The 24,596-nt window shown below is 32.2% G+C and overlaps 1 pseudogene; it reads right to left on the bottom strand.

The window, feature by feature from the left end:
- Window positions 1-17,036: 17,036 nt before the first annotated feature.
- On the bottom strand, window positions 17,037-20,261 carry LOC131615084 (BTB/POZ domain-containing protein POB1-like; annotated as a pseudogene).
- Window positions 20,262-24,596: the final 4,335 nt, after the last annotated feature.

Here is a 24,596-nt window from a genome sequence, read left to right as displayed (position 1 = left end):
CACACTTCTTATGTACAAACAGATACATGTGTAATATTATTCATGTACTGAACAAATAAGTTATGTTCACATGTTGTCAGTAAAATATTTTTACTATGGGCCATGAACACCAACTAATACAGTTGCTAAACACGAGCAGCCTCCACTACCCTTTTAGTCAGAGCACCATCCCCAACTTTCAATAGTGCCATTTCAGCTAACTTCTTCTCAGGAGCACCAGTTCCTCCTAGCACAATTCCATGCAAAGTTGAATATACAACATTAAACACCCTCTCAAACACAGCATCCCCGAGGACATAAAGGATATCAAAAGTCCAGCTGGTAATAAAAGTGTAAAAATCCAGCATAAATAAAATGGTGTGAATGATATTCTAATAGAATAAAAGATATTAACATGGAACAGGTCTCGAAGAATAAAATGAAAATCCAGAATAAAATGATATTCTAAAACCTTACCCTTTAAACAGAACCAAACCAGCTGGTCCAAGACAAAAGCATATATGGTGAGTATTGAAATGCAAACAAAACCACCATTATTTTTAAGCTTCAACAGAAATGAAAACAAAACCACCATTATAAAGATAAAAGTCTCATGCTCCTTAACTTGTTCAATCCAATCTTTGAAGTCTCGGTTACTTGTGGTCACATGAATCTTATCAGTTATCACCCTATGAAATGCATTAACATACAATGTGCATAAATAACAAACAATGGTCATAAACCTTCAAATAACAAACAAATCTATAAAATGTTTTGATCCTGAAACAAACAAATAAACAAACCTTTCCATCCTGCAACACCATTTCAAGGTGTTGTTGTCCATTTTTCTCAAGAACAACCCACAAATCAACAACCATAATAAGCATTTTCCAGACTTGGTTTCTCTGATCCTTAATGAGAATGGGAGCCATTGACATAGTTCCTGTGGTAGATGGCAAGTGTAACATATAAGAGATAAAACCAAAACTTTTTGAAAGAGATAAATGCAAAACTTTTTGAATCAAAACGAACAATAGATGCAGATGTCTGAAAACCAACTTTTCAGAATATTTTTGAAAGTAGGCCTTTTTGAAATCGATGGAAAAGATACAAGCAAAATATAAAAATCTAAACTTGCTGTTAAAACAGATAAACGAAAAAATGAGCCAAAACCGGCAAACCCAAACCATAGCAACATGAAATAAACAGATAACAACAACAAAGACAGAGCATAAAGCAACACATTAAAAGGAAGCAAAAGAAATGGTGAAACTATCAAACCTGAGTACGCAAGGCAGGCAGAAGCAAAATGAATACTTGAGAGCAATGTAGGCGAAAGCAAAAGGAAGACTTGATGTCAGTAAAAGGCGGAAGCAAAAGAGTGAGTTGAGACTTGAGAGACAGAGAAGTAGCTATGCAAAGCTTGGCATTTGTGTTGGAGGGAAACGTAAAGTTTTGACCAAGTACAAAAGTTGGATTAAGTGACCAATGAGAGGAACACACTTGGCATGTAGTAGCATATGAATTTGTTAATTATTTGAATGTCCTTTAGGTATGAGAAACAATTTTTAATGGAAGGGCAAAATAGTCAGTTTGGCCAATACTTTAGTATTGGGTAGATAGTAGATGACTCACTTATGGTGGGACACATTGAGTAGCTTGAGTAGCACACAGTATATTCATTCACGTGAGAGGGAGAGCAAACATAAAGACTCTCTTTTCTTCTTTGAACTGATGTTGCTATAAATATATTTACATGTCTGTTAGGCTTGTTGTAACCGTTTCTTATCAGCTGTGGAGTATTTCATTATCTTCTATTCATAAACAACAAACAATAGTTACCTTGAACAAATTCACAAAGCAATTGTAACAACTCTCAATAGCTTAACTTCACTTCACATAATGAAAAATAAGACAAAAGTAAGAAGTGGACAAATATTTTGTCTTCAAATGAACAAATTTCACTTTACATAAATGAATTTTAATTTTACGCAAATATCATATATTTCACGTGGATTGATGAGTTAACAATATCTTAAACATTATTATTTTATAAATGGACGATAAAATTTTGTTACTTGACTTTTTCATCAAAATTGAACATTTAAATATAGATGCATGATTCGAAGGTGTGTTTTTTTATATTTTTTCTCTCAGTTGTAAGCTTAACCAAAAGAAATATGTATTAAATAAATAAAAGACGCTAAAATGTAGTTTCTAATATTCGAGAAAAAAAAAAAGGGAGTGATCAATATTTTTTTCTTTCCGTTGTCAGCTCAAATTGAAAAAATAAAAATATTTTATTAAAAAATATTAAAATGTGGTGTGCCGGTATTTTATAGATGGATTGATTGTTGAATGAGGTAAAAAATATATTATCTATTATTTATTGTAATGTATATACAGATTTACTCTTCTTTTTTTATATGGAATACCCAAAAAAACTATCCTACTAAAAAAATTGAATAAATATATATTTTTCATCAAATACTTTGAATGATGACAAATATAAATAAAATGCGTATTTTTCATCAAATACTTTGAATGATGATGAATATAAATGGAAGAATCGATTGCATGTTGAGTATCGGATTTTATTGTTAAAATATCAACTTATTATATATACTTATTTAAAATATCCAATTTACTATCTTTTTTTAATTTAAAGAACATGTGACGAATTGAAAGAAAAAATGTGTAATGGATTGAATATTATACACTAAAATTATGAGTTTTTAGTTTACTATCAGCAAAATATTAAGTAAATTTTAATCTTAGTTTTGTTAATTTCTTTTAAAGAATAATTATTTTTAGTCATTATATTTAATCTTTATAAAAAAAATAGAGTTACAATTGAATAAAAATTTGTACATATGAAAATTTAAAATCAAAAAAAAAAATTACGAGAATTAAATTTTTTGTGTGGATTTCACCACTAATTATTGTATCAAGTGGTTCAAATTCCCTTCAGATCGCAGTTGAGGGGATGAAATTATGCTCTTCCCTACCAAATCGCTGCTAATAATTTTGATAATTTAAAATGTATTCAAGTGTATAAAAACTTAGGATTTATTAGGTTACTGATATTACTGATATTTTGACAAAACACGATTAGGGTCCTAGTAAAAATGTTTTCTTTGGTTCTTTAATTCTTCTTCTTTCACCGTACATAAGAATTAGGTTTTCGGCACGGATCATAATATCTGATGTCTCAATTTCTTGGCCTTGTTTGTATAAAGACATTTTTATCCGTTCAACACAAAAATACTTCAAAAGATATTACGAAATCTCAAAAATATTTTATTCCAAAAGACATTTTAAATATAATAATCAAACAATAGTGTGAGATTTATATTTTATGTCGCTCCGTTCTATTCTGTTATATTAATTTTCGTTCCATTTCGCTCTGTTGTGTTTCATCAATCCAAACATAACCTTAATCTTTAATCCCAATGGTCACCAACTCCACAGGAGAGAGCAGCAAGGAAACAACATGAAAGGATTTCTGTGGGCAATTTCGACACCAATCAATTTACATTATCTTTGACTTTTAAATTTTTTCAAAATAATATTTCTCGCTAATCTCAAAATTACCATTCTTCAATATATATTTACTATATTATTCAGAATTAATTTTATCTAAAAATAGTTAGACAACAATAATTTTTTCCTCTTAATTATATATTTTGAATTTAAACCCATCTGTAAAAAAACAAATAGGCTTTTTAATCGAACTAAGAGACTAATTTTAATTTACTATCAATATAAAAAAATTTACATTTTCAAACGATCAAAACTATCATTTGTATTGTTTTGATAATTTTATTATTTTTAAATAATATTTTGTATTTTAACAATTTATATTAATTAAAAGTTTATAATATTTTTATATTACTATTATTACCTATTAATCAAAGATTAAATTTTATTTACCAAAAGTAAAAAACATTTTTAATATTTTCATTAATGAATATTCCTATAATAAATCAATATTTGTAGAAATAATTTATATTAATAGTTTGATTAAATGTACCGATAAAGAAAGATTTTAAATGTATACAAACTGAATTCTATGGATTTGACCAAATAAAAATTATATGAATTAAGTCTTGACAAAATTAAATTCAATGGATTAAGTCTTGACAATATTCGATGAATTAAGTCTTGACCAAAAAAAATTATATGAATTAAGTCTTGACAAAATTAAATTCAATGGATTAAGTCTTGACAATATTCGATGAATTAAGTCTTGACCAAAAATAGTTTCTATGATGTAAGTCTAGTCCAAAAAAATTCTATTAATTAAGTCGTGACCAGAAAATTCTAATAATTAAGTTTTTTAAATTTTTTCTATGAATTAAGTCTTGACCGAAAAAATTCTAATAATTAAGTCTTGACCAAAAAATAGTTCTATGAATTAAGTCATAAAATAAAACAAAATTGTAGACAAAATTATAAATTAAAATTTTAATATTGAGGATAAATAGAGAAACAGTTGAACATTATTTTCATTATTACTCATACTTATAGAGACTTATACCTTCATTCATCCTCCTCCTTCCCATTTTCTTTGTTCTTCTCTGAAAAAAAAGTTATATGTCTCTTTATCATTGTCTCCCCTTCTCCTTTTGTTGCGGCTATTTTGATTAGCACTTGTGGAATGACGGTTGACATTAGGGAAAACTTCAATAAGATCCTTCATGATTTTGAGATGAATGATTTTATCAGAACCTTTATTTCTAGAGGTATCTGAGTTGAAGGTGAAGCCATAACTAGATTGCAGGATATTTTCTCTAATAGAATCATTTATCTTGAAATCATAAAGGATTTTATTGAAGTTTTCCCTAATGTCAAGATTCATTCCACAAGTGTCTGTCGAAGTAGCCGCAATAAAAGGAGAATGAAAGAAAATGATATACCAAAATATATTTTTTCCAACTCTCTTAACTTTTAACTTTTTTGTGTTTTTTTTCCAGGTGTTAAAAAGTGGGTGATTATATAACTTGATTGGTGTTCATTTCGTGTTTGAGAAATTATTTTTGATGTCTTATTGTTGTTTAAATATTTTTTATTCATTTAATCTTCTAGAGTTGTTAGGTTATACTTTCAACCGAATGTTATTGTGATTCAATTCATGTGGATTTTTCTCTAAAAATCAAAGGTAACACAAAGAGAATAAGTTGAAATTTAAAACTCGTATCGAGTTAACCATATTAGGGTTTCCACAAATTGAAAAGGAAATTCTGGTTATGTTAAATGTAATGCAATCTTACTTAAATATGATTTTCAAAAGCTGCTGAATTGTTCACTGATACTATAATCACATTACAGTTACTTAGGCAGACATCTTTCAATTATAATATACTTAATTTATTGGTATATACAATAGTGCTAATAATGGTAAATATCTGCTACCAATCAATGGTTGACAATATCTGAGTTTTTTCAAATCTTTTTTCAATACTATTTAGTTTGCATCATTATCATAGGATTCAAAGCAATGATAAAACATAATGCTGATGTGCATAGGTGTTTTTCTAAAAGTGTCACTCTATACATATGATGGGTTATGTGTTTTATATACCAAATTTGTATTATACTAACATATGTTCTCTCTTGTTTTTCTTAGCAAAGTTATTGTCAGACAAGTTTGATGTAGATGATTGTGCATTGTGTAAGCCTCGGGATGCAGAGGTGGATGTAATGGTTGAAGCATCCATGAGTGATACTTGAATAACTTAAAAAATCTCTTAACTTATTTCTAAAATTTATGATTTTTTTTATTGTAAGAAATGTTATGGTTCAAGTGATTTGAGTTTGGTTATTAAGCTGAAAATAATTTCTTTCTACTCACTAATTCGAGTTTGGTTATTATTAATATAGGTAATATGGTTTTCAATCCCACAAATGTTGCATATTCTCACATGGATTGCTCTCCAGTACTTAAAATTAGACTCTCCCATCTTGGCTTGGAAGAGTATGGTCTTAGGTAGATAGATGTGTTTTCTTTATTAGTTAGATTTTAATATTTTTTGTAAATATTATTCGCTTAGTTATGTGTATTATTTTGCAGTTCTTCTCTAATGGGATGAGGGAGTCGTAGTAGACGCACGTAACCTTGAAAATCAATGTATCAAGTGCAAATATTTAGTAAAAGATTTTTAGTTTATTTCCTAAATTATATTTTTTATCCTATAGTTTACTAATGCTGAATTATTATGCATGTGACACATGAAGTTTCATTCATGGAGCTTTTGAACTTGTCGCAAACAACTCATCCTTTCACAAGCGCACCAAGCACATAGACTTGGATTTCCACCTTGTTCGACAGAAGCTTCAACATGGTATTTTTTATCTCTTACTTGTCCCTTCATCTCAATGGGCTGTTGATATTCTGACAAAACCTCTCCACCTCAAGCCCTTTCAATTGAATCTTTCTAAACTTGGAGTTAATTCCATTTACCCTCAAGCTAACGGGGGTATTACAAAAATTCCTCGTTTATTTAATTTTTTTTATTATCGGATTTGTTAAGTAGTTATGGGCTTTAGGAGTTTGTTAGGAAAGGGCCAAGCTCTATATAAACTTGTTGTACACAGTATCTTGGATATATAATTCATTTACTCTTTCTGTCTCATAATAAGTGTCTCATTTGCACTTTTTATATGTCTCAAAATATATGTCTCTTTAGAATGTCAATGCAACATTTGTTATTTTTTCCACTACTATACCCCTATATATTAACTTTCACGTTTTTCAACTACTCCACTAACTATAATAAATAAGGGTACTTTAGTAAATGATATTAATTTTATCATTAAAATCATCACATCTAATCATTTTCTTAAAAAACGTGCAAAACTCAAATAAAACACTTATTATGAGATAGAGGAAATAATATTTTTTGCCCAATGGGTCACATTCATTCAGTCGTAATTCCTTCAAACTAGAACATTATTGAATTATGAAATCAATTCGATAGTGTGTTTCCCCATTTCTTTGAGCTCAATTTTTTTACATATCATTAATATCTTACTTGTTTAAGCAATATTTTAAAAAAAAAATGTTTTGAGTAATATTTTAACTATTGTAACAGAATAATATTTCAAATCTTATATATCTTCATATCATATAAAAATTATTTTATTCTAAAATGGTTAACATTTATTTATAGAGCAATACTATTTATAGCGAATAATAATCATCGTGCATTCATCGTTTTCACTTTTAATGTCTGAGTTCAGAGACTTTTAAAAAGGAAAATCCTAATAACAATTCCGTAACTATAGTTGGAAAGGCTGGTGGAAACAAATGGAGAGCATTGTCTGCTGATAAGGCTCCTTATGTTGATATTGCAGAAAAGAAGAAAGAGGAGTATGAGAAGGCTCTCAATGCCTACAACATTTCATTGGCTGAGGAAAAAACTCATTCTCAGAAAGAGGAATCTGACAAATCAAAGTCTCAAGTTAATGATGATGAGGAAGCAAAGTAGTAATTGTCATATTATAATAATAATAATAATAATAATAATAATAATAATAATAATAATAATAATAATAATAATAATAATAATATAAATAATAATAGTAATGATAATATTAATATTAATATTAATAATAATAATGTTGGTAAGTTTTCATGAATTTTGAGGATATTTTGGATCCACACAGTTGTTTTTGATGTGATAAATAGTTTTCAGTCCCTTAGATTTATATTAAAAATTTAATTGGAATATATTGGTGATGTGATAAATAGTTTTCATCTTTATTATTAATACAAACTCAATTATGTTTTTATGTTTTTATGTTTTTTCACCCTCCAGCCCTAATATTTGTGTATTTTTATGTTTTTTCAATCTTAATTATAGTATATTTGATCAAAATATAATAATAATAATATATTTTAATATATTTTTATAGAAGTTGAGACTACGTGTACCTGAAAATAAATTAAAAATTGCCAAAATATTTTACATTTAAAAAATAATGATTGTATTTGATATTTCTATAATATTTAAATTTCTTTTTTTTATTAATTTGTATAAAAAATACCTTTTATTATTTATATAAAAAATAAACTATTTTTAAAGAATATGAGCTGTTTATTTACAATAAACATATTAAATATTTTCTCATTTTTATTTATGTGAAATCCTTTGAATATTCATAAATTTCAACAGAATTGTTACACAGAAAATATATTGTTTTTAATTTTTTCTAAATTAAAATTTAACATTTTATATTTAAATTATCTTAAAATAATGTTTAGCTTGGAAGCAAAATAAAAGTATTTTCAGCTTAAGATTAGCCACATAAGCTATTTTCATATTGTATAATTTCATGAATTATCAATAAGCATAGAAGACATCATAATCATTGTTAAATAATATAATATTCTGACAAATATTGTCAAACCAACTACAAGATGTTGCAAGAAGAGAGAGTGAGTGGCGCCCCTAGGCGATTTGGGTTTTTTTTTTTTTGCGATCTCCATCCTCGACCCAGATCTGAGACACGACAGGTTTTCCGGTAGCATTTTCGGTCAACTCTGTATATTAGGATTCAACACCTCTTCGATTTCGGTTTAAATTCCTGGCCTTAGGGTCAGGGACCTTGTTGGGGAGGGTGTTTGGATTTCGCGGTTTCTAGGGTTGACTAAAAAATCTAGTTTCTAGTGTACTCTGATCTGTTGCGTTTTTGTTTCAACTTTTGGGGTTAGCGTGGTGTTTTCTTTATGTAGACGTAGGCTTGGAAGAAGGTTACTTACAATAAGCGTTATGGGCCAAGATGGGATATTTTCCCGTTTGGGGGAAGGAATCGAAATTTATCGAACAAGGTGATTACCTTTATGTAGGTTTCTATGTTCCCAGAGGATTACACGGCCAAGGAACTCTTCGAACTGCTAGGCTGTTCACCGAGAAGAAATAAGTTTGGGAAGCGCTTTGGTTTTGCAAGGTTTATCGAGGTGGAGGATGGTAGGTTGTTGGCGGTTCGCTTGGACAACATTATTATTGAGGGTAGGAAGATTCACGTTAATTTACCTAGATACCAGAGGGGCATATAGGAGAGGTGGGGAGGAAGGGGGCTACGGGGAGAGTCCATACCGATAGGGTTTCTCAGCAAGGCAAGGTGACTAACAGGTTCAGAGAAAGGGAGATGTTCAGAAGGAATAATGTCTCGTATGCAGAAGCAGTGACCAAAGTTACTGGGCGGTTCGAGAACAAGGAGGAGGAGAATATCTTATTGAGCTTTCAATTTGATAGTGTTCTTAGAAGCAGGTTTGAGAAGGTATACATGGGTAAGGTGAGTATACCAGGGTCCACATACAATGTCCAAACTCATATGGAAATGGAGGGTGTTTTCGCAATCAAGGTAACTCCTTTAGGTGGTAACTTTTGTTTGCTTGAAGAAAGGGAGGAGGGATTCATCCGTGATCTTGTTGAAGAGGGAGAAATGTGGTGGAAGTCTTGGTTTTCGGAGATTGAGAAGTGGTAGGTGGGGAAGATTGATTTCAGCAGGGACGCTTGGTTCAGGATATATGGTGTTCCCGCTCATGTTTAGAGTTCGTAATTTTTCGTCGCGTTGGCTGGAACTTGGGGGAGGTTTATTTATGTTGACGAGAATACGTCCAAAGGTGAAGCTCTCGATGTTTCTAGAGTTATAGTGAACATCCCCGTTTCCTTCTCAATTCTGGATACCGTGATTGTGAACATTGACGGGAGTCCTTGTAGACTTTTTATTAGAGAAGACCCAGCTGGTTTGTTCCGTTTGACTGTTAGAAAACAGGCTCTACAATTCTTTGAAGTTGATTCAAGTGATACCGATTCTATTTGGCAACAGGAGAACATGGCATCGGAAACAGCAACGGGTTCGGAATGTTCAACAGATAGCTTCGAATAATTTTTGGTGGAAGGAGGACATATATTTGGAACCGGTGGCTGTAATGGTAAGAAGGAAGTCTTGAACGATGGAGGTAATGCGTTTAATACCTTTTCTGTTAACGCTGTGAGGGATAAGGGCAGATTGTTTGACGAATCGTTATCCAAATTTCAAAAAATATCGGAGGAAGGAAGTGTGAATGTTGTGTCTAATAATTTTGTGACTTGTAATAATGAAGCTGGGAGTTTACGATTGATACCGGCTTGCCCAATAAGTTTTGCTGGGACTACATGCAATAAAAGAATAGAGGGGGAGTTAAAGGAAGGAACATATGTGGGACTATCCAATAGCTTTGAGCATGTGGCAGTCTCTAAGATGGGTAACAAAATCTCTTTTTTATCTATGGTGAATTGTATATAAGGGGTTTGTGGGGGAAGGTGCGATGGGAAAAATGTGAAAGTTATCAAATTGAATGACACTGTCGGTATTTCAAAGAAGGGTGGTAATAATACAAAGAAGGAGCATAACAGGAGGATAAAGGGAAGAGGGGTGAAGAATAAGGGCGGGAACATAATGAACCAAAACGCCAAGGGGCAGCTGCCTTTAGTAAGAACAATGGGAGCGGGAAGCTACCAAAGTGGAAGCTATTCAGTTTGCTATGGGGAATAATTGGAGGAATCGGATATTTGTAGAAATAACAGAATATAATAGGAGTTCTTAAAGCGGTATGTAGGAGATAAATTGTGGGCGGCTATTGTTGTTTTGGGGGTGGTAGACAAAGAGGGGAGGCACAAAATTGGGAGTTACAATGAAGGTGAGGAGAAAAGTTGTTATATAGAAGGGGAAGGAATGAAGGAGTGCAAAAACAAAGTTCAATGATTATAAGATCCTTTAATCTAAGAGGGGGAGTGAGTGCACTCAAAAGAAGGAGAATAAATTCTATAATAATCAAAGGGAAGACGGACATTTTTCTTATCCAAGAAACAAAGGTAACTAGTATGAGTGATGTTGTGGCAAATAGTTTTTGGAGATATCCGGAGATGAGTTTTACTTTCTCTAATTCGGCGGGTAGATCGGGGGGTTAATTACTTTGTGGAAGAAGGATGGTATGGAGGTGTTGAATAGTTTTAAAGGTGATGGTTTTTTGGGGATAAAGGTAAGATGGGAGGAAAATTTTTACTATGTTGTGAACATTTATTCTTCTTATGATATCAATAAAAATAAAATCATGTGGGGTGAATTGCTTGATTTGATGAGGTCCTTTAATGATGGTGAATGGATTATGGGAGGAGACTTCAACGCTATTAAGGATGGTAGGGAGAGGAAAGGAAGAGCGATTTTGGTGAATAATAAGGAAATGGAGCTTTTCGCAGATTTTATTTACACGAGTGATTTCGTGGACGTGTCATGTAAGAATAATAAGGAAATGGAGCTTTTCGCGGATTTTATTTACAAGAGTGATTTCATGGACGTGTCGTGTAAAGGAAGAAAATTTACTTGGTTTAGCGGGGATGGCAAAACAAAGAGTAGGATTGACTGTTTCCTTCTATCTAGAAGCGTGGTGAATAGATGGGACGTCGTTGGCCAAATGGTTGGAGATAGGGATATATCAGATCATTGTCCTATTTGGATTGTGGTTGATAAGCACAATTGGGGGCCGAAACCATTCAAATTCAATAATGAGTGGTTCTCTTTTGAATCGTTTATACCTTTTGTGGAAAAGGAGTGGAAAAGCTTGAAGTTCCATGGAAGAAGAGATCATGTCTTAAAGGAGAAACTTAGACTTCTTAAAGATAAGCTAAAGAGATGGAACAAGGAGGTATTCGGGAGGATCGATTTAGAGGTAGAGGAAGGAGTTCATGATATCAATGTCGTTGATGAAAGGTTAGATTTCACATCGCGTTCTTCTTCTTTTGAGGATGATCTTGTCTTTAGAAAAGAAGCGTCTTGTAGACTTTGGAGGAATTTACAGATTAAAGAAAACATGCTTTTACAAAGATCTAGATTGTCTTGGCTTAGGGAGGGCAATTCGAATAGCGGATTTTTTCACAAAGTAATGAAACAAAGAAGAAGAAACAACTATATTGGACCTATTTTTTCTTTGAGAGGAGTGGCAAAAATTGGTGGAAAAGGTTAGGGAGGAAGTTTTCAACCATTTAGAACGCAAGTTTTTGGATTCGGAATCGAATCGTCCGTTGTTGGAAGGTATTCCTTTCAAGGCTATCAATAGGGAGGAGGCGGCAGATCTTGAGAAATCGTTCCAAGAGATAGAAATTAAGAAGGCGGTTTGGGAGTGTGGATGGCCGAAAAGCCCGGGGCCGGATGGATATTCCTTTCTTTTCTTAAAGAAATGTTGGCATATTATTAAAGAAGATGTTATTAATATTTTCAACTATTTCTTTCAAGGAAGTTCTATTTCAAAGGGAATCACCTCCTCCTTTTTTACGTTAATTCCTAAGTCTAACAACCCGATCGGTTTGGACGGTTTTAGACCCATTTGTTTGGTAGGATGTTTATACAAGATGGTGGCTAAACTTTTGGCGGGTAGATTAAAAATGGTGCTCAATTCTATAATTTCTCCTTGTCAAAATGCGTTTGTTCCCAGTAGGCAATTATTAGACGGAGTGGTTGTGGCGAATGAGGTGGTGGATCATGCAAACAAAGAAGGGAGAAATTGTGTTCTCTTCAAAGTGGATTTTGAAAAAGTGTACGATAATGTGGATTGGAATTTTCTAAGATACATGTTCAATAGAATGGGGTTCGGTGAAACGTGGAAAAGATGGATGGAGCTTTTGGTGTTTTCTAGCAACATGTCGGTCTTTGTCAACGGAAGTCCAACCAAGGAATTCAAGGTTTCTAAAGGTTTAAGACAAGGTGACCCTCTTTTACCTTTCTTATTTGTTTTAGTGGTGGAAGGTCTTACGGGGCTTGTAAAAAAAATCTATTGCAATGGGTGAATTTCAAATCTACTCCATTAATGGAAGGTGCGAAGTGGGTATTCTTCAATTTGCGGATGACACTCTTATGTTGGAGAGGGTAGTTGGAAACATGTGTGGGCGGTTCGAGCGATGCTTCGGACTTTTGAACTAGTGTCGGGGCTTGGAATCAACTAGAATAAAAGTAAGTTGATTGGTATTAATTCAAATAATCATTTCCTAGAGGCGGTATCCCACTTTCTATCTTGTAGGTTGGAAGAGAACAATTTTTATTTTTTGGGTATTCCTATCGGTTTCAACCCGAGGAAGAAGGCCACGTGGAACCTTTTCTGTTAAAAATGAGAAGGCGGTTGGAAGGATGGACGAATCGCTTCTTGAATTTGGAAGGAAGAATTACTCGTTTAAAATCCGTGCTTAGCTCGTTGTGCATATTCACCATGTCTTTCTTCAAGATGCCAAAAAAAGTGGTAAAAAAATTCATTAGTGTGCAAAGTAAATTCTTATGGGGCAGTGTGGAAGATAGAAGGTGCATTCATTGGATAAAGTGGGGGGTGTTACTTTACCTTTGAGTAAAGGAGGGCTAGGTATAAAAAATTTGGCTATGTTTAATTTGACTCTTCTCAATAAGTGGAGGTGGCAGATTCTTGAAGGGCATCACTCCTTGTGGTTAAATGTTTTGAAAACGCGGTACGTCGACTTGTCCTCAAAGGTGTGCGGATCAGATGGCAAGGTAAATCTTCTTTCATCTTGTTCTGTATGGTGGAAAGACATCTTAAAGATTAATTCTTCTACTACTTCTTCTTCTATTATCAAAGATCCTATTATTGATAGAAGTAGATTTATTATCCGTAATGGTCATAACACCGTTTTGGAATTCTATTTGGTTTGAAGAATTTGTCGGTGGCGGCAATGGGGGGTATGGTGGATGATGTGTGGCGGTGGGGTGATATCGGGTTGTCCGATTTAGTGGAGGAGGATCCGGTTTATCGGTTCAATTATTGTCTTTAAAGGGCCGGTTGGAGGATTTCAACGGGTGGACGGTTGGTAAGGACACCGTGGTTTGGTCCGGGAATTCGGAGAGGGATTTTACGGTGGCCTCGTTTTATGAATATTATGAGAATTTACAGATACCGTTTGGTCCGCCGTTTAAACATGCGGAAGCTTTTGGCCTATTTTGGAAAATGGAGGTACCTTTCAAGATATAGGCGTTTGGATGAAGGTTTTTTCATAATAGGCTCCCAATGAAGGACCTTTTGGTGATTAGAGGTATGTCTTTTCATTCGGAAGATTTAAAGTGTATTTTTTGTGGCTATTATGTGGAAACTAGGGATCTCTTCTTTTTTGGTTGTTGGGTGGTAAAAAATATTTGGAGAGGAGTAGCTTTTTGGGTGGGTAAAGGGGTTTTTTTTTGAAGAAGAGTGTTTATCAAATTTTATGGATTGGCTCACTTTCTTCCATAGTAAAAAGGTGTTGGATAGAAAATTGGATGTTATTTGGATAGCTACAACGTGGAGCATTTGGTTGGTTAGAAACGGCGTGTGCTTCCGTAAGGAAGGGTGGAATGTGAATAATATAGTTTGGAACGTTAAGTTGTTAATATGGAGATGGTCTTATTGCGGGAAAATTACACACCCCAATTACTCTTTCTACGAGTTTTGTATTATCTCTCGTAATGTAATTGGTTTGTAATTTTTTTCCTTTTGGCGGGGATTCTCGTTCTTTTCGTAATTGGGTTGGAGAATCCTTAGTTCTCCCTTTAATGTTATCTTGCTTTAAAAAAAACTACAAGATGTTGCCTCCATGAACTATGGTATATCTTATTATAAATAAAGAATAATAAAATAAAGAAATTATAAAAGAATTTTTAAATTATCCAAGCATCAGCCGTGGGCACTTCAACCATTGCATTGGCCTCTGCATCCTCCCGAGGCTCACGTAACGCACAATTGTCTGTATTAAATTTTTCGATAATAAATCTGTTACCAAAAATAAGAGACGAAAAAAAGTGTGTAAAAACTTATAGGCAAACACATCCACATAATCAAGTTTTATCCTTGTTATAGGGGTGGAAATAAGCTAGGCTTTAGAAGGCCTGAGCCTGACCTACGAAAAACTTAAAAGGCCTAAGGCCTATCATAGACTCAGTTTTTTGGCCTGGCCTGCCCTTTTTAAAAGTCTAGCCTGGCCTGAAAGCCTATTTAAAAAGCCTGTATCTCATTAAAGTTTTCAATTAATCTATATAACTTAAGAAGTCTTGTAGGTCGGCCTATATATACATATATAAGTGATTATATTTAGCATTTGTTATTTATATATATATATATATATATATATATATATATATATATATATATATATATATATGGTAGCCTATTTACCTTTTTTTCTAATATATATGCATACATGAACCAACTTATTTAACATATCTCCAATATATATGAAAATAAAGGCCGACCTATAAGGTTTTATGGGCTTTTTTAATAGCCTAAGTCTGACCTATTTAATAAAATAGGCTTTTAAAAAAGTCTAAATCTGACCTCTTTATTAAATAGGTTTGGCCTAGCCTAGGCCTATATAGGCTGGGCCGTAGGCCCCTGTAGGCAGGCCTGGTCTATTCCCACCCCTAGTTATGGCTCCTATCATAATGATGCAAACCAAATCATATTTAACTACTATCATAATGATGAAAATCAAATCATATTTAACTAAAATCACAGGATCTATTTTTGAAATATATTTAGATATAACTCATAATAAAAAATATTGAAAAAAAAAAGTCAATACTGGTTTAAAATCAATGAACATATCCCAAAAAATTGAGAACTAATCAGTATACTATGTTTACAACTAGTACTACATATCCCTAAAAATTCCTTTTGAAAAAACAAATCTAAGTATGATTGTATTCATTTAATATAGAAAAAAATTCCTTTTCAGTTTGTGGAAAGCATAACGTGGCTCATTTGATATGAGTTTTAAATTTCAACTCATTCTCTTTGTTTTCTGGATAAATTTTGAAATAAACATGCATGGCTACAAAATGAACACCAATCAAATTATGTAATCATTTCCTTTTGAATTTTTTAAAACAAATTTGATCTCATGTCTCAGCAACTGGAAGAATAAAAAACACAAAAATTTGAACTCTAATTCTCATTGTAGATAAATTTTGAAATAAAAAAATAAAGCTACCAAATGAAGAAAATGTAAAAACACAAAAAAAGTCTTCTCCTTTTGCCGATGCTAGTTTGATTGGCACTTGAGGAACAACTCTTGACATTAGGAAAAATTCCAATAAAATCATTCATGATTTCAAGTTGAATGATTCTATCTGAGAAACTATAATTGTTAAAGGCAAAGCTAAGATCTCAATCATCAGAACCTCCATTTATAGGAGCATCCGAGTCCATCAAAATTAAAGATGCAACTTAATTGATATTGTTGATAGTGATTGATAAAGTGACACAGAAGTGAAGAGCAAGGAAAGGAAGAACAAGGAAAATGAGTGATTAAAGTTATAACTCTCAACTATGAGAAAACAACTAGAATGAAAATAATTCAAATGTTCCTCTATTAATTTCAATAAAATTATTGAAAACTAAATTGTTAAAAATAATAAATAAATAAATAAATAAAAATATGATAAAATCCTTTGTCTGGGAAGTCCTTTGATTATGTACATTACATATTTATTTTTAATTTTTTTCTAATTTTAAATTACTATTTTATATTTAAATTATTTTAAATTAAGAATTTAATAAAGTTTTGGGAAATCCTTTGAATGTGTACATTACACATTTGTTTTTAATTTTTTTCTAATTTTAAGTTACTATTTTATATTAAAATTATTTTAAATCAAGACTTTAATAAAGATTTCACATTTAATGCTATTAAATTACCATTTTTATTTTAAACTATATTTTATAATACAAATAACGATATTTGTTATTTATTTTATTTGTTAGAATCCGTTGAATGTATACACTATATAAATATATACATTTACTTAACTAATTGTCTACATGTGTGATGGACTAGAATATTCAATCACATCGGTTAAATTGAAGAAAAAATATGTCATTTCAACAAACACCTTCAAGTCAACTCAATGCCCGAACTCAACACAATGCATCGACATTGTTTCACTCTCTTCAAGACAATTAAAATAACAGAGGGTTGAAGGGAAATAAGAATAAATTCTACAAAATAACAGAGCAATAAAACTACAAGACTATTAAAATCCAACTAGTTTCTAACCATTAGCTCTACTCTAAGATGGAGAACATCGTTAATAAAGAAGAGGTTGTCCTCTGCCATGAACGATGTCCATGGTGTAAAAAAAATTCCTATAACCGACTGCTGCTCTTCCCCTGGTAAATATAAAGTTACCTTTATACTTGCTTATGTATTCTAAGGTAGACCTTGACCGAACAGCAAATTCATAGCCAACACTGAAGTTTGTAGAGTCCTTCTTCTGCATGCCAAAGCAAAAGCCGAAGCAATGGTAGAAGCTCTGTTGGTCCATACTACAATGTGCTGACAAGAAAAACCCCTGATCGCCTAAATGGAAGACCCGTGAACAGACTTGGCCATAGGGAAACAAGTTGGCGCACTCCTCCCACCACAGGTCTAAGTAGACCACGCATTGTTGATGTGCGAGTTCGAATTCCATAACTTTAATAGAGTGGTACTTGTATGACCTCTCAATAAAGAAGCGACTAGTGGAAGCCAACTCAGCTGCTAGTATTTGTTTTCTGTGTGGTGCCTCAGCCTTGAAATACAAAGTATCAAATACTAGCTTAGAAATGACTTCATGTTCGAAGTCCTTGCAACTCTGGACCATCTTCAACTTACGGCAGGTCATGTATGGGAAGCGGATGAAAGGGATAAGCTTTTCTCTTAGAATTTCTCTCCTCTCTTCCAGACTAGGGTACTGGGTTCGAGCCCACTTCAACACAAATTCATACACTGAATCCTCAAACACGACCTGCATTTCATCACTGGATAATAACGCCACGACCCCAGCAAGTGGCATTCCCATTAGCTTCTCCTGATGCCTGACAAATAATAAAACTTATTAGGATTAAAAAAAATAAGCAATGATTCAATAGACAATTATAAATATATCAACCATGTTTTAAATATCATTTGCAACATACATCATATAAATTATTTAAACTACGCAGAATAAAGAAACATACTTTGTGATGTCCTTGTGACAAGCAACGAGATACTGCTTTGCTCCTACAACCAATGGTCGGACAACATCATCCATCGGGACACTACAAGTAAGCTCTAGGTAGAGCAACGCAGACTCTGGTCATGGGTATGATCAACAATATCCGAATGCAGTAGCTCATGCAAGACGACACACCAAACTTGTCCGTCACTATTAAGAAATCCAGCAAGTTAGGCGGCGAGGTCACATTCAGAGAACAGTTGTACATAAATTTCAAAAGTTCCAACAGTGAAGCTTCCTCTGAAACATGAAAATTAAACCAGCATTAGTAAGCAAACTATTGGAGAAAAAAATTTAATTAAGAAAAATAATCTAAAAACTTTTTAAATATGTTTGTACTAGATGTAGTGATTCTTATGGTGATGTGTGTCTACTTGGACTCCCTCATCCCATTAGAATAGAGCTGCAAAATAATAGACATAACTAAATAAACAATATTTATAAAAAATATTCAAATCTAATAAATAAAGAAGAGACATTTACCTTGTAGAAGAATGTGCTCTTCGCGGCTAGGATGGAGGAGCTGACATGCAGTGTCTTCACTCATGGTTTTAAATTGCGGTCCGCAACCGCAATTGCACCCGCAATATTGCGGATGCGGTTGCCTCCGCAACCGCATCGGACCGCAATTGCGGTGTGATTTTAAAATCTTGCCTCCGGATGTATTCGGAACCCCATCGGACAATTTTTATCATGTATTTTTAAGTATTTTTATCAAAAATCAATATATTAGATTTCTAAAACTCAATTTACTTTTTATATAATGAAAAAACATAACATTAAGTGTTTTTCAATATAATATTTCAAACACTTCCTTTAAAAAATTCACGCCGCAACGGCCGCAATGCGCATCGCAACAAGCGCAATGACCGCAATCGCAACATCCGCAACCGCAACCGCATCCGCAGCCGCAACCGCAATTTAAAACCATGTCTTCACTTTAATGATTGTAGAATAGTTTGTGAAGATTTGCAGCCTCATCACATATATTAATAATAAACCAACTCAAATCAGTAAGCAAAACTAAAAACTTAACAATTATTAAAAAAATGTTTAACTTGCAAGCAAAAGAAAAGTGTTTTTTAGCTTAAGATTGTGTTGCCACACAAACAAATTCAATCAGTGTACGAGCATGTTTCACACGTATTGCTAGATTTTACAATTTCAAGGATTATCTATAAAATTATTAACATCACAATCGGTGTTAAATTTTTTAATATTTTGATAAACATTGTTAAATCAACTACATGATGTTGCCTCCATGAGTTAAAATAAAAAAAATCATAAAAGTCAGAAATTATAAGAGATTATCCAAGTACCAGCCGGGGAGAATTCAAGTATTCAATCATCGCATCCGCTTCAACATCCTCTTGAAGCTTACTCACCGCACAGTCATCTACATGAGATTTGTTTGATAACAAATTTGCTGCCAAAAACACGAGATAGCATATGTCAGTAAGATTAAAAAAAAGGTGCAGAAAAATATATAACCTATTATGCACCAAATCATGTTTTATCATTGCTCTAGCTCCTATTATAATAATGATGCAAAACAAATTATATTCATCTAGAATCACAAGGATCCAGTATTGAAACATATTTAGGCATAACTCATAATAAAAAAGAGTATTGAGATTCCTCAAAATTGAGAACTAATTAACATACCATTTTTATGACCACTATCTATATAATACACCATTAATTTTGGTAGTGTTGTTGAAAAACGTGCACCTTAGTAATGCTGGACAATTCAGTACCTTTATAAAAACAAATCTAAGCATGATTGCATTACATTTCATATAGAAATATTCTTTCTTTTTCTTTTTTCTGTTTGTGAGAACCTTAACGTGGTTCATTATATTTAAATTTCAATTATTTTGGAATAAACAAAGAAGCAACTCTAAAGGTGAATGAATAAAAAATATTAGTGTATTGCCATTGTCATTGTCTTTCTGAATGCCGTCTTTTCTCTTTTTGCAGAGGCTAGTTCGACCGATATTTGTAAAGGAATTCTCAACATTAAAAGGAACTTTAATAAAATCGTTCATGATTTTGAGTATAATGGTTCTATTAGAAAAATTAGAATTATTGAAGGCAAAGTCAAGATCTACTTCCTCATAATCTCCATTTATAACTGTTTTTGAATCCATCACAATTAAAGAGACAAGTTTCTTGCAACGAAGAATACTCAAAATAATAAAGAATATGGTGAAACTAAAATGCTCCTCCATTTATACTCTCAATAAAATTATTGACAAAGAAATAAAAAATTAAATAAATAAAAATATGATTTTATTTATTATTGCATGTCTTAATTCAAAGAATTTACTTGAATTTACTTTGTATGTACACTATACATTTGCTTTTAATTTTTTTTCCTAATTTTAAATTACCATTTATCGTTTAAATTATCATAATTAATAATTTAAAGCAATTTTCCACATTTAAAGCTATATAAGATTTTTTTATATTTTTAAACTTCTATTTTTTATTTTGACGATACTTTAAATATATTTTTTATAATCTAAATAAGGATATTGGTTAATGTTCCCATTTTCATTTGTTAGAATATAATTCAAATAAGGATATTGGTTAATTTTCCCATTTTTATTTGTTAGAATTTAATCCAAATGAGGATATTGGTTAATTTTCCGTTTTTATTTGTTAGAATATAATCCAAATAAGGATATTGGTTAATTTTCCATTTTTATTTGTTAGAATATAATCCAAATAAGAATATTGGTTAATTTTCTTATTTTAATTGGTAGAATTCTTTGAATGTGTACACTGTACATCAATTTTCATAAGCGTTCATGAATAATTTATATTTTTATTTGTTTTTAAATATTTGTTAAATTATTTTTGGTATAATTTTTATTTTAATTTGTATTAGAAATAATGTAAGGTTTAATATATATTATAAATGATGTGGCAAAAAAATATCAAATGACATTATATACATCATCTTTTATGTGTCAATTTTGTAAAAAAAAAACATTTAATTTTTATTCTTGGCCCATTATGTTTTATTTTCTAGGGATAATAATAGACAGGGTTTGGATAAGGTACTATAGTACCTCTCTCCATATCCGTGGTACGAAAAAATTCTCATACCAACCAATGTTCAATTTCTGTATTCATACTCTATGGATATCTCAATACCCATACTCTTACCCGTTTATCCGTGTTTGTAGTAAAAATAAATAAATTAATTACAAAATATCTTATAATTTTAATTTTTTAACAATATTAAAAAAACTATAGATGTTATTTTTGAGTTAAAAATAAATAAACTCCTTGATTAAAATGTGGAGTTTAATAGTGTTACACCCAAAAATTTGTCCACATTTTTCAAAAATTCGAAGCTATTTCAAAAATTGGGTTTTATAAAAATTTAGGGTTATTTACATTGATATCCTATTTTTATAAATATTCGAATTAAAAGTCAATTTTAAAATATAACTGTTACTCTTAAATTGTTATATTTTAATAAATAGAAAAATACTTGCCTATGCTTCATTCATATTTTCATTTGACTTTTTATTTCAAATAAATAATATAGCACAATTGTTTCCCGATCATCCACAATTAATTATGAGGCCTCCTGTTATTATATTTAATATTCTTGTTTGTTTTTTATAAAACTATGCGATCATATGTCTGATGTTTTTTTTTCTGCCAACATTTTTTTATAAAGTTAGCAAGTAATCTCCACACGAATTTTCATCTTTTAAAAACCTTTTGTATTTAGTCCTATTTCTAACCCACACACAAAAGAGACCAAATCCCATTTGTTCACGTGTACAAACTCTTACACTGCAGAATTCTCAAGTTTTGGTACACAAATATCACCTTATTTTTTTACAAGTTTCATTGCCACTTTTATTTTATCAAAATCCTGATCACTAACATGTTGTTTATTTACAGCAAAACCAACTTTTCAAACTAACAAAACTATTTTTATAATCCAACAAAACACGTCATAATAACCTTCACCGCCATACCTTAACGATTTTTAATATTATCATGTTTCAAATCATCATAAGATGCAATGTAACAAATTCCATTAAACAACCATATCTGGTTCTCCAAACATTATCACACTTAATGTTTCAACAATAGCTTCTTGTTTTTTCTTGTTTTGCAGAGATTTCTCACCTATAGGGAACAACACAGATGCAAAAAACAATTAAATTGCGAAACTACTGTTGATGCCGCAAGCCGCCCCTACCCTTTGATCAAAGCTTCCATCAATTCTGCATCATCAGCTTCAACAAATCGTCATCACTATCACGACATTACGATGATTATTCACTGATCAGAACAGCAACATCACCGACGCCGATCATCCCCTTCAGACCACAAACATCAACAAACACCACCATGCCCATATATAAAAACATGTAGGAACTTTTTGACAACAAAATCTAAACACTTTCTTCTCCTCTTTGTTTTGCAGGACAGCAGAGTTCATCGTACAGATAAAAAAAATTGGAAAGTTGGACGTAATGCTGGACCTGGATCCGGCAAGACAGCTACACATCAACACAATGCATCACAGGATTGTCGCAAGTTGGACGTAATGCTGGACCTGGATCTGTGTCATTGTTTTAGGATACTTTGTGTGTGTTGCAGAGAATGGTGAGTTTTTGTTGTTGTTTAGCTTTAACGTGAAACAAGGAGGGAGAAGAGCTGGCCGAAAATTCAAGTGTGGGGGGCGGTTTCAAGCTTTTAGAATTAGGGTTTATTTTGCTTTAGTGTTGATGTGGGCCTTTTAAGATCCAGCTAAGCCCAATCCGAATCTATATTTGCTACTCCCTCTACGCGCTTTACACCCCCTGGGTAGAACAATGGTTTTTCTTGGGCCTTAGCTTCTGAGTCCAACTAGTTTATCTCCTTACTAACACCCTATTGCCAATCTTCACACCCCCTTTAGTGAGTTTCATTTGCTTTGGGCCAACCCCAATGGGCCCAACGCCTAGTTCCTGCTTTCTCACCCCCATGTTTTACTATTTTTAAGCCTAGTTTTATTTATTCTATTTTTTTTTAGTATTCATTTCAATTTCATAAAATAACATAAAAACACACATATAACTTCTATTTTTTCTCAAATCATTACTAACTTTAGTTCAATTGATTTTTATTAAAAATTTATTTTTTTAATTAGTAAAATAAAATAATGCAATCACCAAAAAATATTTTAATGTCTTAGAATATAGGTTTTTATTCTCTTTATTACTAAAAATACAAAAATATATATTGTATCATTTTAATTTTAACTCCTCTTTAGAATTTAGTGAGATGTCTTTTGTAACTTTCTTGATCAGTATTTGTCCTTATTTTCGTCATTATTTTTCATCTATTATTTTATGTCGTATTACTAATGTTTTATTTTGATTGCGAGGTACCGTCATTGAGGACATTGAATATTTTTTGTGGACACTCACAAGTTACTTGACTTTGTACATTTGCTATTTTATTCTCGTGTTTTTTATTATGTAATTGCTCCCGGGTTATAATAGTAATTATGATTTACTTTTCCGCTTTTACTTTCCGCATTCCCCATTTGGTTTCATGTACTCCCCCTCCCCGAAGCCCTGTAATAGCTAGGACCCTTTTATCTTTCTGCCTTTTATTTTCCTGTGATATTATATGCTTGCGTGTGTTAGTAACTTAGGGCGTGGAAAGAAATTAAATACGATTTAGATCACTAACTAAAAGATAAATATTCTGAAACAACACACGTGATTGTCGCACACACTCACCCATAGGGTACGCCCCTCTTGGTTGCCTTACGAATAAAGGTCGTGTCCCTCGAATGGTTGCCTACGAAACGATGATTGTCCTTTCGAATTTGCTAAAGGTATCTCTATCATGTTGCCTTCAAACGACCTACGATGGCCCTTCGATGTCCCGAACACCTCCAATAGATAGGAAAACCTACCTACAAATGGTATGGTTAGCCTTATCCCTCTGAAAGGCATAAAAGTATTGGAGAGACTATGTGTAGGGTAAATAGCCTTGGTTTGCTTGCTCAAAATGTTTCTCTCACCACTTATCTTTTTTTCAAAACAAATTTCAAACGCTTCGCATACATCCTTGAGGACCGATACAAGGATCATTGTGAAGTCTCGACGCCCCTTTTCAAACACACACACACACACACACACACACACACACTTTGACTTTCAAGCAAAATAAACGAGCTAAGCAAACTAAGAGCCTGTAAATAACTACGGATGAAAAGGGTGCTAACACCTTCCCTTTTCATAAATTACCCCCCGAACTCAAAGTCTTCTTTAGGTCTTTCCTGTACTTTTATACCTATCCTAATAATTGGACAAAATAAAAGTCGGTGGCGACTCTTGCTCATCGTAACATTTGTTTGCGAAAATAATAAAGTCAGTTCTCCCACCGTGTTACAAATAGCGACATATTTTTTAAAAATTGATAAATGTGCAGTTTTATATAATAATACAAATGACATTATATAAATATTTAGTGGAGTTATGGGACGGGGTGGGTAGTAAGATACTCATGCCCACATCCATATTCGCTTATTTTAA

Source organism: Vicia villosa, linkage group LG6 (genome assembly GCF_029867415.1).
Source record: "Vicia villosa cultivar HV-30 ecotype Madison, WI linkage group LG6, Vvil1.0, whole genome shotgun sequence".
NCBI lineage: Eukaryota > Viridiplantae > Streptophyta > Magnoliopsida > Fabales > Fabaceae > Vicia > Vicia villosa.
The sequence above is the reverse complement of the archived record's forward strand: the minus strand, read 5'-3'. Positions and strand labels throughout refer to the sequence as shown.